Source organism: Pseudophryne corroboree, chromosome 10 (assembly GCF_028390025.1).
Source record: "Pseudophryne corroboree isolate aPseCor3 chromosome 10, aPseCor3.hap2, whole genome shotgun sequence".
NCBI classification, from domain to species: domain Eukaryota; kingdom Metazoa; phylum Chordata; class Amphibia; order Anura; family Myobatrachidae; genus Pseudophryne; species Pseudophryne corroboree.
Genome location: NC_086453.1, coordinates 58,613,164 through 58,627,022, shown reverse-complemented (window position 1 = coordinate 58,627,022; position 13,859 = coordinate 58,613,164). Strand labels below are relative to the sequence as shown.

General features: G+C 46.8%; 1 protein-coding gene across 5 annotated transcripts in view; it reads left to right on the top strand.

Annotated features, from left to right (window-relative positions):
• Nucleotides 1–4,496: 4,496 nt before the first annotated feature.
• The window catches only part of PPFIA3 (PTPRF interacting protein alpha 3), a 145,456-nt gene continuing 136,093 nt past the window's right edge, over nucleotides 4,497–13,859 (top strand). For 2 of the 5 annotated variants that reach the window (XM_063942440.1, XM_063942441.1), the window contains exon 1: nucleotides 4,497–5,030. The gene's annotated coding sequence lies outside the window, so the exon portion shown is untranslated. The remainder of the gene's footprint in view (nucleotides 5,031–13,859) is intronic. The other 3 variants (XM_063942442.1, XM_063942438.1, XM_063942439.1) reach the window with 2 other exon arrangements.

Sequence of the window (13,859 nt, the reverse complement as noted above, 5' to 3'; positions counted from 1 at the left end):
GGATGTATGTTGCTTGGTGTGAGGCCAAAAAGGCCCCAACAGAGGAATTTCAACTGGGTCGATTTCTGCATTTCCTACAAGCAGGAGTGACTATGGGCCTGAAATTAGGCTCCATTAAGGTACAGATCTCGGCTCTGTCGATTTTCTTCCAGAAAGAACTAGCTTCACTACCTGAAGTTCAGACGTTTGTTAAGGGAGTGCTGCATATTCAGCCCCCTTTTGTGCCTCCAGTGGCACCTTGGGATCTCAACGTGGTGTTGAGTTTCTTAAAATCACATTGGTTTGAGCCACTTAAAACTGTGGATTTAAAATATCTCACGTGGAAAGTGGTCATGTTATTGGCCTTGGCTTCAGCCAGGCGTGTGTCAGAATTGGCGGCTTTGTCATGTAAAAGCCCTTATCTGATTTTCCATATGGATAGGGCAGAATTGAGGACTCGTCCCCAGTTTCTCCCTAAGGTGGTATCAGCTTTTCACTTGAACCAACCTATTGTGGTGCCTGCGGCTACTAGGGACTTGGAGGATTCCAAGTTGCTGGACGTAGTCAGGGCCTTGAAAATTTATGTTTCCAGGACGGCTAGAGTCAGGAAAACTGACTCGCTATTTATCCTGTATGCACCCAACAAGCTGGGTGCTCCTGCTTCTAAGCAGACTATTGCTCGCTGGATTTGTAGCACAATTCAGCTGGCACATTCTGCGGCTGGACTGCCGCATCCTAAATCAGTAAAAGCCCATTCCACAAGGAAGGTGGGCTCATCTTGGGCGGCTGCCCGAGGGGTCTCGGCTTTACAACTTTGCCGAGCAGCTACTTGGTCAGGGGCAAACACGTTTGCAAAATTCTACAAATTTGATACCCTGGCTGAGGAGGACCTTGAGTTCTCTCATTCGGTGCTGCAGAGTCATCCGCACTCTCCCGCCCGTTTGGGAGCTTTGGTATAATCCCCATGGTCCTTTCGGAGTTCCCAGCATCCACTAGGACGTCAGAGAAAATAAGATTTTACTCACCGGTTAATCTATTTCTCGTAGTCCGTAGTGGATGCTGGGCGCCCGTCCCAAGTGCGGATTGTCTGCAATACTTGTACATAGTTATTGTTAACTAAAGGGTTATTGTTGAGCCATCTGTTGAGAGGCTCAGTTGTTTTCATACTGTTAAACTGGGTATGGTATCACGAGTTATACGGTGTGATTGGTGTGGCTGGTAAGAGTCTTACCCGGGATTCAAAATCCTTCCTTATTGTGTCAGCTCGTCCGGGCACAGTGTCCTAACTGAGGCTTGGAGGAGGGTCATAGTGGGAGGAGCCAGTGCACACCATGTGACCTAAAAGCTTTCTTTAGTTGTGCCCAGTCTCCTGCGGAGCCGCTATTCCCCATGGTCCTTTCGGAGTTCCCAGCATCCACTACGGACTACGAGAAATAGATTTACCGGTGAGTAAAATCTTATTTTTTGCAGGCGCTCTGCTGCACAAGCGTTCGCACTTCTGCAAAGCGAAAATACACTCCCAGTGGGCGGCGACAATGCATTTGCACGGCTGCTAAAAACTGCTAGCGAGCGATCAACTCGGAATGACCACCTTGGTCCTTATTAGTCCGTGTGCACTGATGTTACTTGGTAACTGGTTGCTGCATTAGAAATTGTTTGCGTTCCATGGGAGTAGCTACTGTAGCTGTAGATATCCAGTTTTCTGTTCCAGCATGAGATGCACAGTTCTGGTGCATCAGTACCAGATGATGTTCATGTGATACCCTGAGGTTACAGGCAGAGCGGTAGAACTATGCCTAACCAATTACATGACTTAAGTGTTCTGTTTTCTGTTGTGCTTGGACCTTATGTTAATATTGTTGCTTCAGTACAGGACAGTGGTTTTCAAAGTATGGGGAAGATGTACTAAGCATTGAAAAGAGTGGGGAAGTGAGCCAGTGGAGAAGTTGGCCATGGTAACCAATCAGTTGCTCTGTATATATTTATACAGTAGTATGCAAATTATAAATGTTACTTCAATGTTGATTGGTAATGGTTACCATGGGCAACTTGTCCAGTGGCTCACTTCTCCACTATGTTCACTGCTTAGTACATCTGTCCTTGTGTGCCGTGGCACCCTGGGGTGACTCTTGCAGGGGTACCTTGGATTGGTGGTGTTATAAGCAAAACCAGTGCTGGTGGCTGTCAATCATAAAATATTTGGAGAGACAGAAGTTAATCTTGTCCCTCACCTCATAATTGAACCCAAGGATGACATATAAACACAATTTACTTAATATAATATTTATTTCTAAATTTCTCAACAAGAAACTGTTGGCCTAGGGTCAACGTGAAATTTTTTTCTGATGCCATAGGGCGCCTTGATTTAAAAAAAGTTTGGGAACCACTGGTAGAGGAACTGATATCACTTCGGGGGAGGCCAGGCATTCCAAGGTGGAACACATGTAGTTTGGAGCCTTTTTTACACATGGTTCTGATGGTATAAGTAGAAAGGCCTGTGAGACAGTGCTGTAATCTCTGCCTGATCTGCTGCACTTGTGCTTTGATGCTGCCCCAAATGTTCGGAGGAATCAAAATGCTGACTCTGACTTTTTGCTATGAGTTTTGGTCAATAAACATTTGATATTTGATAAAGTCCAGTGAGTGCCCTCTCCTCCATCTAATGGAATAAAAGCTGGTACAGCGCATGTGTTGACGCTGTTGGAAATAATTGGGCATTTAAGTGCTGAGAGCTTTCTATTTTTCACATGCATACATACACATATTATATATATATATATATATATATATATATATAGCACTCATCACACCCCCATATCAGTAGCCACACACCCACCATGCTGGTCGCACCCCCTGCAGTGGCACATAATAGGCCCTTCAGAAATTTCAGCTCCAGGCCCATTAGGACCTTAATCTGGCACTGCCGCTATGTGTAAAAAGGGGGACTGTGCCTGCCGCAATGTGTAAAAAGAGGGACTGGCTGCCGCAATGTGTAAAAAGAGGGACTGGCTGCCGCAATGTGTAAAAAGGGGGACTGTGCCTGCCGCAATGTGTAAAAAGAGGGACTGGCTGCCGCAATGTGTAAAAAGGGGGACTGGCTGCTGCTATGTGTAAAAAGGGGGACTGTGCCTGCCGCAATGTGTAAAAAGAGGGACTGGCTGCCGCAATGTGTAAAAAGGGGGACTGTGCCTGCCGCAATGTGTAAAAAGAGGGACTGGCTGCCGCAATGTGTAAAAAGGAGGACTGTGCCTGCCGCAATGTGTAAAAAGGGGGACTGGCTGCCGTTGTGTGTAAAAAGGGGGACTGGCTGCCGCTATGTGTAAAAAGGGGTACTGTGCCTGCCGCAATGTGTAAAAAGGGGTACTGTGCATGCCGCAATGTGTAAAAAGGGGGATGCTGTCTGCCGTAATGTGTAAAAAAGGGGACGCTGTCTGCCGTAATGTGTAAAAAGGGGGACTGTCTGCTGTAATGTGTAAAAAGGGGGACTGTCTGCTGTAATGTGTAAAAGGGGCTCTACCTGGTGTAGTAGCGCTACTGTGCAGCGTAATTTGAATAATGGAGACTACTGTGCACATAGTATGAATAAGTATTATTTTGTGGCCACGCCCCTTCCCCATGAAGCCACGCCCCTATATATTTTTCACGCACCTACGGCACGCACTGCCCCTATCTTGCATGGGAGGGGGGGCGCCAATGCCGTTTCTTGCACACAGCGCTAAAATGCCTAGTTACGGCACTGATTATCAATAGAATAGAGTGACATATATAAAATACGGTGTGCGTAACAGAGCAGCAGATATTGGCTATTGTGCTGTATTGTGTATTCTTCCACTATAAGTCCGTGCACAGTGACAAGGGATGGATTTAATCACACTAAAAAGCAATATGCAATTCCAAAAATAATAAAATTAGGAATTCATAAATTAATAATAATAATAATAATAATAATAATAACAATAATAATAATAATAATAATAATAATAATAATAATAATAATAAAAAACAATAATAATTATTATTATTAGTAGTAGTAGTAGTAGTAATAATAAATCTTTTATTATGATAATTTTCATGATTTTTTTTAATCATTATTATGATTATTATTATTATTTGCTTATTATAATGATAACGTTGATGATTTTGTTATTACAGGTATCACTGTTAGACAAACCTGATGGGAAAATGACACCCACATCCTATCCATGTTTAATGCATCCTACATCTTACAGGACTATTAGATAAATGTGTTGAGTGCTGCACTGGCAGTTCCACCTGATAGCCTCCCTGGCATCCCCCTCCTCTGCCCATTGGTACACCTTCCCTTTAAACCTCACCACTCTCAGGATGACATCATCCCTTACATCTGATCCCGCCCCCTGCAGCCTCTGATTGGCCTTCAGGCACTCCCTACACACCTCTCCTCCTGTTGGCCCCTGCGCACGCCACTCATTTCCTGCAGCCACGCCTCTCTAGGTGTTTAGGGCGGGGCCAGGCGCCTTGGCGTGCGATGATTGGCTGTGGCGCACGTCTGTCCGGTGGCCGGGGGCGGTCGCTGGGTGCCAGGGAGGAGGCGCTGGTGCTGCTGCCGCTGCTGATGGTAATAGGGGTGATTTTCTCTCCCGTGCTGCACCCCGTTGTCTGAACGGAGGGAGGAGGAGCGGGGTGTCAGCGGCAGCTGGAAGGGATGATGGAGCTGAGAGGCACCGGCTCTCCTTCCCCTATTGCCGGCTACCAGAACTGCGGCGGGGCTGCACCCCGGCTCCAGCACAGTCTGCAGCTCTGACCCACACCGTGGAGACCGAGACGCTAATAGAGTCACCTGGTGGGAGAGGAGACCGCACAGGGCAGGGAAGGAGGGGGCAAAACTGGTGCCAGGTGGGGCAGGGGGCACCCAGGGTAAGGGGTAAGTCACCGAGAGCCATGGTGTTAGGGGAGCTGCTGGGGAGGTATATATGCATCACATAGAGAGAGACAGCACCGTCGCCATCACCCTGCATGAGACAGCTGGGGAGAGAAGAGACAGCCGGGGAGGCCCATCCTGCAGAGAACAGGTGAGTTTGGGGTGGGGGGTTGATGATTGACAGCACCTGTTCCATGCTAGGCTCAGCATCCAGGTGCCCTGGGTACCACACAGCCCCCCCATCCATGCCTCATCCCTGTGTATTGCACATGCCCTGCATCATGCCAGTCCCAACCCTGCATGGCACCTGGTGACCATGCCATTAGGTCCTTCTTTAAGGCGTTGCATCCTCCCAGCAAAAAAAAGAAAGAAAAAGAAAAAAGGTTTCCATGTATTGGCATCTTAAGGGGCACTCCTCTATTCCGCTTGCTTTTTGGATGCTTCTCTGAATTTGGACATCATTCGTCCTTTCCTCTGGTACCTGTTATTATAATTTTCTATATTTTCAATTCCTGACAGCCCACCCGTTTGCAGTTTGCCCGTCTCTGCTCCCTTGAGTGGCTTGCAGGCCCTTCCAGCAGCGAAAAGGATTAATGGAGCATTATCGGCTGCCCGCTCCCATTTCTGCATATCTTGCCTTGCTACTGCCTGATCACATCATTCTCTCTGCCTTCCCTGACAACCAGTGTTGCAACCCTCCCCCCATTTATGCTATTGTATCCCATTCCTGTTTTTTATGTCTGCATTGCTCTCATCCTCCGTGTACTGTGTCTTTTCCAATCATGTTTGGTATTTTTATGCTGCTATTTGGTGTTTTGTTGCATGTGTGTGTGATATATATATATATATATATATATATATATATATATATATATATATATATATATATATATATATATATATATATAGGGGTGATATATGCACGTTCAAGTAAAGACAGTTTCATGCATACGTGTGTGTGTTTGTATGTATACACACACACATATATATTACACACATGTATATAAATGTGTATCTGTACCTGCATGTAATGTTCTTGTGTATTATATACAATCTGCTGCATTATATTTCTTCAGAATCACATGTTTTACCAATTTTCCATCTCTTGTTCTAGAGTAATTAATTCATTTCTCTTCAGCTCATTTTAGAACCTGTTCCATGTAAGCGTTGCCATTTGGGCCACATCTTGCGTGCATCTCCATACACCCCAACCAGCCTGTATCCAATGGTTCCCGTCCCTTGCCGTCAGACCCTCCCTATCAGCTGGCAGTTCTGCAATCTCACATGCTCTCATCCCATTAGGTGTGTGTGGTTAGAGGGCTTGTTCTTCTGATGGTCAAAGTGCCATATGCTGCTCAGTAACCTCTATTAATCAGTATGTCGCTTTTCTGGTATCCCAATATGTCCCAGTCCTATGTCGCTAACCTTTTTTCGTCCACGGTAGGGCAGATCTTTTCAGCCATCTCTTATCTTTCCCGTAATACAGTCATTGTATGAAAATATAAATGGATTTTTCCAAGAGAAGCACAATTCTTTATGTATCCTCACCCTCCTCTTGCACCCATTTGCTGTGAGCCACCACATGGTATTAGATAGCTGATAGAGGTATGTACTATTGGTTGCAGAATCCACCGTGATCCCTGTGTTTTTCGGCCTTACACAGCACCATGCTATATTTAGGAGGGACACTAGAAATTACATCTGCCCTAGAGAAGAGAATCTTCCTTTCCGCTAAGTCTTATTATTTGTTCATGTCGTGCAAGCAAAAAATTGTCACCTTCCATTTATTGTATGTGAGCGTCAGGCTGTGAATTAATGTACCGTTCTTTCCCATGTATATTAGGATTATCTAGCGATACCTTCCCTGCGTCCACCTGGCCGCAGGGAAGGTATCGGCGTTAGTGGCTGTTTTCGTGTTGCACTGCTCGTGATGCAGGGGTTACAGTGCAGAGGTGCAGGTCGAAATTGCATGGAGACCCAGGCAATATTGCTGGGCGTTTCTGGGTGGTAACTGGGGAGGGTTGCTACCAGTCACAGGTGTGTAGGTGTCTGATGGGCACCAACACTGGGGTCCATGGTCAGTTGGCACATTCTGCAGGTTAAATTTCTGGTGCATGGTGCACCGCTGGTGCGTCTTTGTACGCACATTGGTGGCATTGCACTGCAACCGGTGGGTGTTTCAATAGGATGCCTATCCGCCACGGCATAGTTTTTGGATGCACCAAAAGACACAGCCGCTACTGCAACTGCCTTCCCCTTTGAATCACCCCCATAGTCTCATTTTAAGTAATGTCCTCACCCCAGCACGTTAGTGGTTCTGAAACTGTCTTCTGTCCATCTGCTGTGTGTATCTTACCTGTATATGTTCAGTATAATCTCAGGTCACCCGTATAATTATTTGTCTTCAGACAGTGAACTATGCCTCCTTTTTTATAATTGATTTTATTTTGTTATGTACCTGGAAACCCTGGAACCATTAAATTAATGTCCTAAGATAAGGAGCTGTGTTAATGGGTTGGGTTCCAGGCGGCATGCTTGGCCTTGGAGACGTTAATGATGGGAACGGGCACAGATCCCACAATTAGGTTATAAAGTTCTGAGTACACCTTATAATATTACCGCTCCTCTTTGTGCAGCCATTATAAAGCACAATGTACTAGTGGCACTATGTAAGTGTACTTGCACTTTGCGGTGTTTGCCAGTAGACAGGAGGAGGCACGGCTACCGGCAAAGGGAAGTCTGAGCTGGGATGGGGGATAGTAGAACAGTTCCCAGCTCTGTGTTTCATCTCTACAAAGCATCGACTGCCTGTCTGTGTCCTCCCTGCGGTACATCCGTGCGTCTGAATATGCAAGAACTGAGATGCGCACTGCCAGTGTCAGATTCTGAAATAGCGATTGGTGCGTCTCTAGACGCCATCATCGATTGCACCATCGAAACTTGCACCATGGCAGGTACAGTTTCGCCATCCGGGTATGGCATGTGAGCAGTGGAGCATCAGTGTACCCCCCCCCCCCCCCCCCCCCCATAACACTCCTAAAAGACAGATCATCTCTGTGCATGCACTAAGCCACCTCCCAGTCACTGCCCACGTACCCGGATACATTTTCAATGCAGGTCTCCGTGTACGCGCCAGTAATCGCAACTGCGACTCTGTCTGGACACAGTCGGGATGCATGCATGGTGCGACTTAGACGCTCGCTCAGTAGCAAAACATTCTCCATTGTGTTCAACATTGCCAGTGCATCATGGGGGTCATTGGCATATGGTTGCGTATCCCTCTTTCCAACGACGATATGCACGTGGCCTTATACATTCATGCACTATGGGTCCAACTATCCCTCTTATGAACCCAATTCCCTACTCACCTTTTTTTATTGTCTCCAAATAATTTTCAGTCCTGCTTCTGGGTTGTTACTGAAAAATTGGGCTAACAAAATGTTCTTTGGGCAAGTCCTTAAAACATGGCACTTTGCTAAATAAGAGGGACGGATGGCGTCTGTGATATTTGAATACGTGCACCCAAGCCTTTTTGCTTCTCAAATGTATGGTGGCATCCGTCTGTTATTATTCGTCGGTTTATCAGTGTCGCAAACCGTCAGTGGCTTTGACCAATGGATTTAAAACGGCAACTGCAATAAGTGCTTAATCAGGCTGGTCTATCATTTATTTCTGTTGCCCCTTTTTTTAAATCCTCTGGTGACTCAGCAGAGACTCTTGTGCTTGGTCTTTTTTCACTTTCACAACTGCTATCATCAACACACACCTGCTAAACTTTTTACCCCCCTCTTACCTCCCAGTCTCCAGGAAGGCCCCTTTAACTTCTGCTACTGTGCATCCAAATCTGTACTGCGACTCTGTATGCACAAAAAATTGGGTTGGATGCGGTGCGACTCTTATTCACACATCAACAAAATTATCGGCATAGCGTCCCAAATCGAGGCCACGCGTCTCGCACATTTTCCGTTGGAACACAAGTCTACACAGTGATACGCAAGGCTGAGCTGCATTGCCAGACTCTCTTGTAGGCATTGAATTCATCAAGATAGTTATGCACAAAAGTGGAACCATGGAAGGAAAGTGGGTAAGGAGATTTACGTTCCCTACAAAAGAGCGACACTTGAAATGGGGGCTAGATTTACTAATGGGTTGTCAGACCCGACTGGATTAACATCTGTTCCAATGGCCGTTTTTTATAAATGTCGGTCTAAGCGCCAATGTTCGGCGGCTTTGACGACCCGCTCCCTAGTAATATAACCCTGGGAAGTCTGTAGGTTGAAATCTTGTGGGCAGCGCCCTCTTTTCACTTTGTCAGCCTGTATACATTCAGTCTCGTTGAAATACTGTGTAGTCATTTGCGAAGCCCTGCGGCCTATGCAGGCGCTACATAAATGTTAATAAGTAAGGGATGCTAGCCTTACTTTTATAACGGGATGCACTAGCTATTTTATAGACATGAAGGATAATAGGCTGCTATATACTGTGCCTACGTACCACTTGTACACTACTATACAGAATTTCTCCAATTCCCTTAACACCTCCCCCCATCCCCAATGGAAAACCTTAGTGCAATGCTCTTTCCTTTCCTAGTCTATGGATGGAAAAGGGGGATGGTAATGAAAATCCGTTGCCATATATCACACTTCAAATGTGAGCAACAGGAGGTGGTGGGATAACCATGCACATGTAGCTGCCTTGAGCGTGCAATAGAACTGATAAATAAAACATAGAAGTACTAACTCTTCCTTATATGTATTTATTTTTCCTCCACCCTGCTGTGTGTTCTCCCTCAGGCGCAGACTCACACATTGCCTGTCCCTATGCTGGTAGGATTAGCTTGTGCTGAGTTTCTTGCCCGTCTATAATTTAACCCTCCGCCTGCAACACCTCTCTCTGCAGCACACCGATTTGAGGAGCCAAGTGCTTACTGCATATCACTTTAAAACGATAGGCCGTGTGATGTCACCAAAGTGTTACACAGCCTAGCAGTGTCACTGTGCAGAGTGTGATGTGTGTGTGTGTGTGTGTGTACAGCTCCATCTGTCCCTGCACCTTTCCTTTGATGGTAATTGAGCATTTTATTAATGTGTTACTGAAAAAATTATATGCTTGTTGGGTGTTTTCTTACTGAAGAGTTTCTGATGTATCCGTCGTCTCCGCATCCGCTGGTTGAATGTGATGCATTTTATGGTCGTCTTTTTTCCATTTGTGGGTTTTAATTTGCACTTGCAAAACTGCCCTGATCATTGGCCGTTGTGAAATTGTTACGGCGCAATCTTAATAGCTGTGTAAGTGCCTGTTTGCGTGCAATCGTGCATTATTTATGGTGTGCGTGTGCAGGAAACTGTGGGGCTTTGATGGTAGGGTATGCAAGCAGGTGTCTCTGTAGTGTCCTTGTGTATTATTCAGCTTCTAGATAAAAAAACAAACAAAATACAAACATAAGGCTTAATTCAGATCTGATCGCAGCAGCAACTTTGTTCTCTAATGGGCAAAACCATGTTGTGCTGCAGGTGGGGCAGATGTAACGTGCAGAGAGACTAAAGGTGGGTACACACTAATAGATATATCTGCAGATATATCTATGGACGGATCGGGCAGTGTGTTGAACATACACACTGCCCGATTCGTTGGGGACTGACGTCATGAACTGGGCGGGCGTGTACACACGCCCGCCCAGTTCAGCTGTCAATCACTGCCGGCCGCCGCAGCATGTGTACGGGTGGTCGGCCGACCGCCGTACACACACACACAGCGACGCGTCAATATATCGGTAGGTATATTGGCCGTCGGCTGTGCTGCAGGGCCGACGCGATACGTCTGTGAACGACAGAGTTCACAGACGTATCGGCTGTACACACTGGCCGACGGACCTGCCATATATCGGCCGTTCAAGAGAACGGCCAATATATCGTCCAGTGTGTATGGGCCTTTAGATTTGGGTGGGATGTGTTAAAACTGAAATCTAATTTGCAGTGTAAAAATAAAGCAGCCAGTATTTACCCTGCACAGAAACAATATAAACCACCCAAGTCTAACTCTCTCTGCACATGTTACATCTGCCCCACCTGCAGTGCACATGGTTCTGCCCATTAGCTAACAAATTTGCTGCTGCGATCAGATCTGAATTAGGCGCACAGTCACACACTTGACTTCTGGTTGATGGTTGAAAACTGTCTGGGGCGTTACAGAATATGTCACGTATGGATAACACTGCTGTCATGCTTACAGAGCTGTTTGGTGAGGTTGCGTGCTCCTGTAAGTGGGGACACACCCCTGCCATTAGCAATGAAATGCTGCACCATTCAGTGACGGTCATCACTTAGTAGCAATTAATACCGATTTTGGCATTCGCCTTGCCTAAAGGGATGACTGCATCCAACCCCATGCAGAAAATGCTGCTCGCTACAGGACTACTAGAACCACCCACTATTGCGGACAGGCTCTCAGGGCTGGGTGCTTCTTTCTCTTGGCACCACACCTGCACACACCTGTTATTTGGGAGCTATCTGACCTGTATCCCCTTTCTCCGCTGCTTAGTGCTCAGGTGGCTGATGGTGATGCACGGTTTATTCACTGGTACCTGCCTGTTCTGTTGGGGATTCCTGCTGGTACTTGCCACAGGTTTGCACTTACCTGATAAGCAGTTGCTGTGCCTTGCACTTGGCTATCCTGTTACTGCAGCATGTGCTGGTGATCTGCCCTGGCATTCCATGCTGGCATCACACTGGGCAGCGTCTTGTCTTGGTCACTCGAGCTGCTATTAAATGCTCCCCAGCAATCGGTCCCTGAGGTCTTCCCCCTGCAGCCTCGCTGATCATACTACTAGAGAGCCAGGGCGATCCAGCGTTTTCTGCATAACTCTACAGTGTGTAGTGGCTCGATGAATGCAGCGTGGAAGCTGTTGCTTTCAATATGCGTGGTGTCCCTGCTGTACCCGGGTGTCTGTATATTTTGTCCACTACCTGTATCCATGTATTACATGCAAAGTGTAAACTCCTGGCAATATATACAGTCTATATTCTGTAGAGCCAAGCCTATATACAGTATGCTGGCCTGACTTTCCCCAAACACAGCACAGACATTGCAAAGAATTCCTGCATGTCACGCATTTCCAGGGTTTACATTCGCTGCATCACACAGATGTAGTAAGCCTGGAGAAGGGATAAAGCAGTGATAAGTGGAAGGTGATAACGCACCAGCCCGTCGGCTCCTTAACGCATTTTTCAAATCCATAATGATTGGCTGGTGCGTTATCACCTTGCGTTTATCACTGGTTTATCACTTCTTTATCCCTTCTCCAGGTTAATACATCTGCCCACAGTTCCAAATTCAGCTGACCCCCTGGTTTCTCACTGATTGGTACGGCATTAGTGATTAGGGTTTTTAAATAAAGCTACAGTATTGGCATGCATGCCTATGCACCTGGAATATCCGGTAGACTCCTGCATTTCGGAGCGCTTTCCCAGGCATCAGAGAGAGTAGACTAGCCTCTTGGATCTGTCCCATTCGCCCCAGTGAAGTGGGTGGTCCGAGAGTTTTTTGTCGGTAGCAGTTGTTCTTGAGATCAGAAGCCATTAATGGGCAGAAGAATAAATACAGGTAAGCCAATATCTAATAAGGTTTGCACACATCCCTTTATTACTGGTGGGCAGTCGGGTTTGGGATATCCGTTCTGCGTCTCACAATGCTTTCCATATGATGCCTGAACACTTTAAAGTCATGCATTCATCGATTAGCATCCGATATTCACCTACATGTGTACGTATCAAAGGGTTCCGGTATGAATAGATCACTATTGGTCGACATGGACTAATTGTCAACACATGAAAATGGCCGACACGGGACAGGTCGACACATGAAAAGGTCGACATGGATTTTTTAAAAACTACTTTTGGTGTCCTTTTTTCCGTAACATGACCAGGAACCCCAATTAGTGTACCGCGTTCCCTTGCCTCGCTCGCCATACTCCGCTACTGCTGCGCTCGGCACAGGTTACCGTTCCCAATCATAGTCCACGTGGATGGTAAAGTATGAAAAAGTTAAAAATATATTATTTTTTTTATTTTTTTTAAAAGCCGTGTTGACCTTTTCATGTGTCGACCTTATGTCCATGTAGACCAATAGTGGTCGACCTAATGAATGTTGACCTTAACATGGTCGACCATCCAGATACCGTATCAAAGCAGGACAAATGTACTCAATAAACATGGAGCACAAGTCATCCCAAATAAGTATATCTTGAGCGATGTGAATGGGAATAAGGACGGGATGTACTAATGGCTAAGGGGGTCATTCCGACCCGCTCGCTGCAGTTTGTCGCAACGATCGGGTCGGAACTGCGCATGCGCCGGTGCCGCAGTGCGCCGGCGTATGGCAGCTTTCCGTTGCCTAGCGTTCGCCTCTGAGACAGAGGCGGTCGCTGGGCAGGAGGGGGCTGAACGGCAGCATTAAGCCGCCGTTTAGGGGGAGCGTGCCGCGGCGGCTGCATGACGTCTCACGCAGCACCTACGGCCAGCAGCAGCGACAAATCACTCCCGGCCAGCCGCAGGATCTGCGCTGGCCGAGAGTTACTCCTCAAATACAAAGGCATCGCCGCTGTGCGATACTTTTATATTTGTGCGGGGGGGGGGGGGGTGCAGACTGACATGCGGGGCGGCCTAGCCCTGTGCTGGGCGTCCCCCCACATGTCAGGGAAGATGATCGTAGCTGTGCTAAATAGCTACGATCAACTCGGAATGACCCCCTAAATACGATCAAAACTCTGAAAACTGCCGTTTCCCATATGTTCAAAGCTGCGGAAAACAAAACTTTCCAGAGCTAGTACCCGGACCCCTGCTGGCAGACGGCTGCACATGCGCCGAAGAAGTCCCAGGTCATAAACTCTGACGATCTCTCACCAGAAAGGACGGCTCTTATTGGGAGAGCTGTCCTTTGTGATTCAGTGGCGAGATGCATTGCATTCAAAATGCGACGCTTG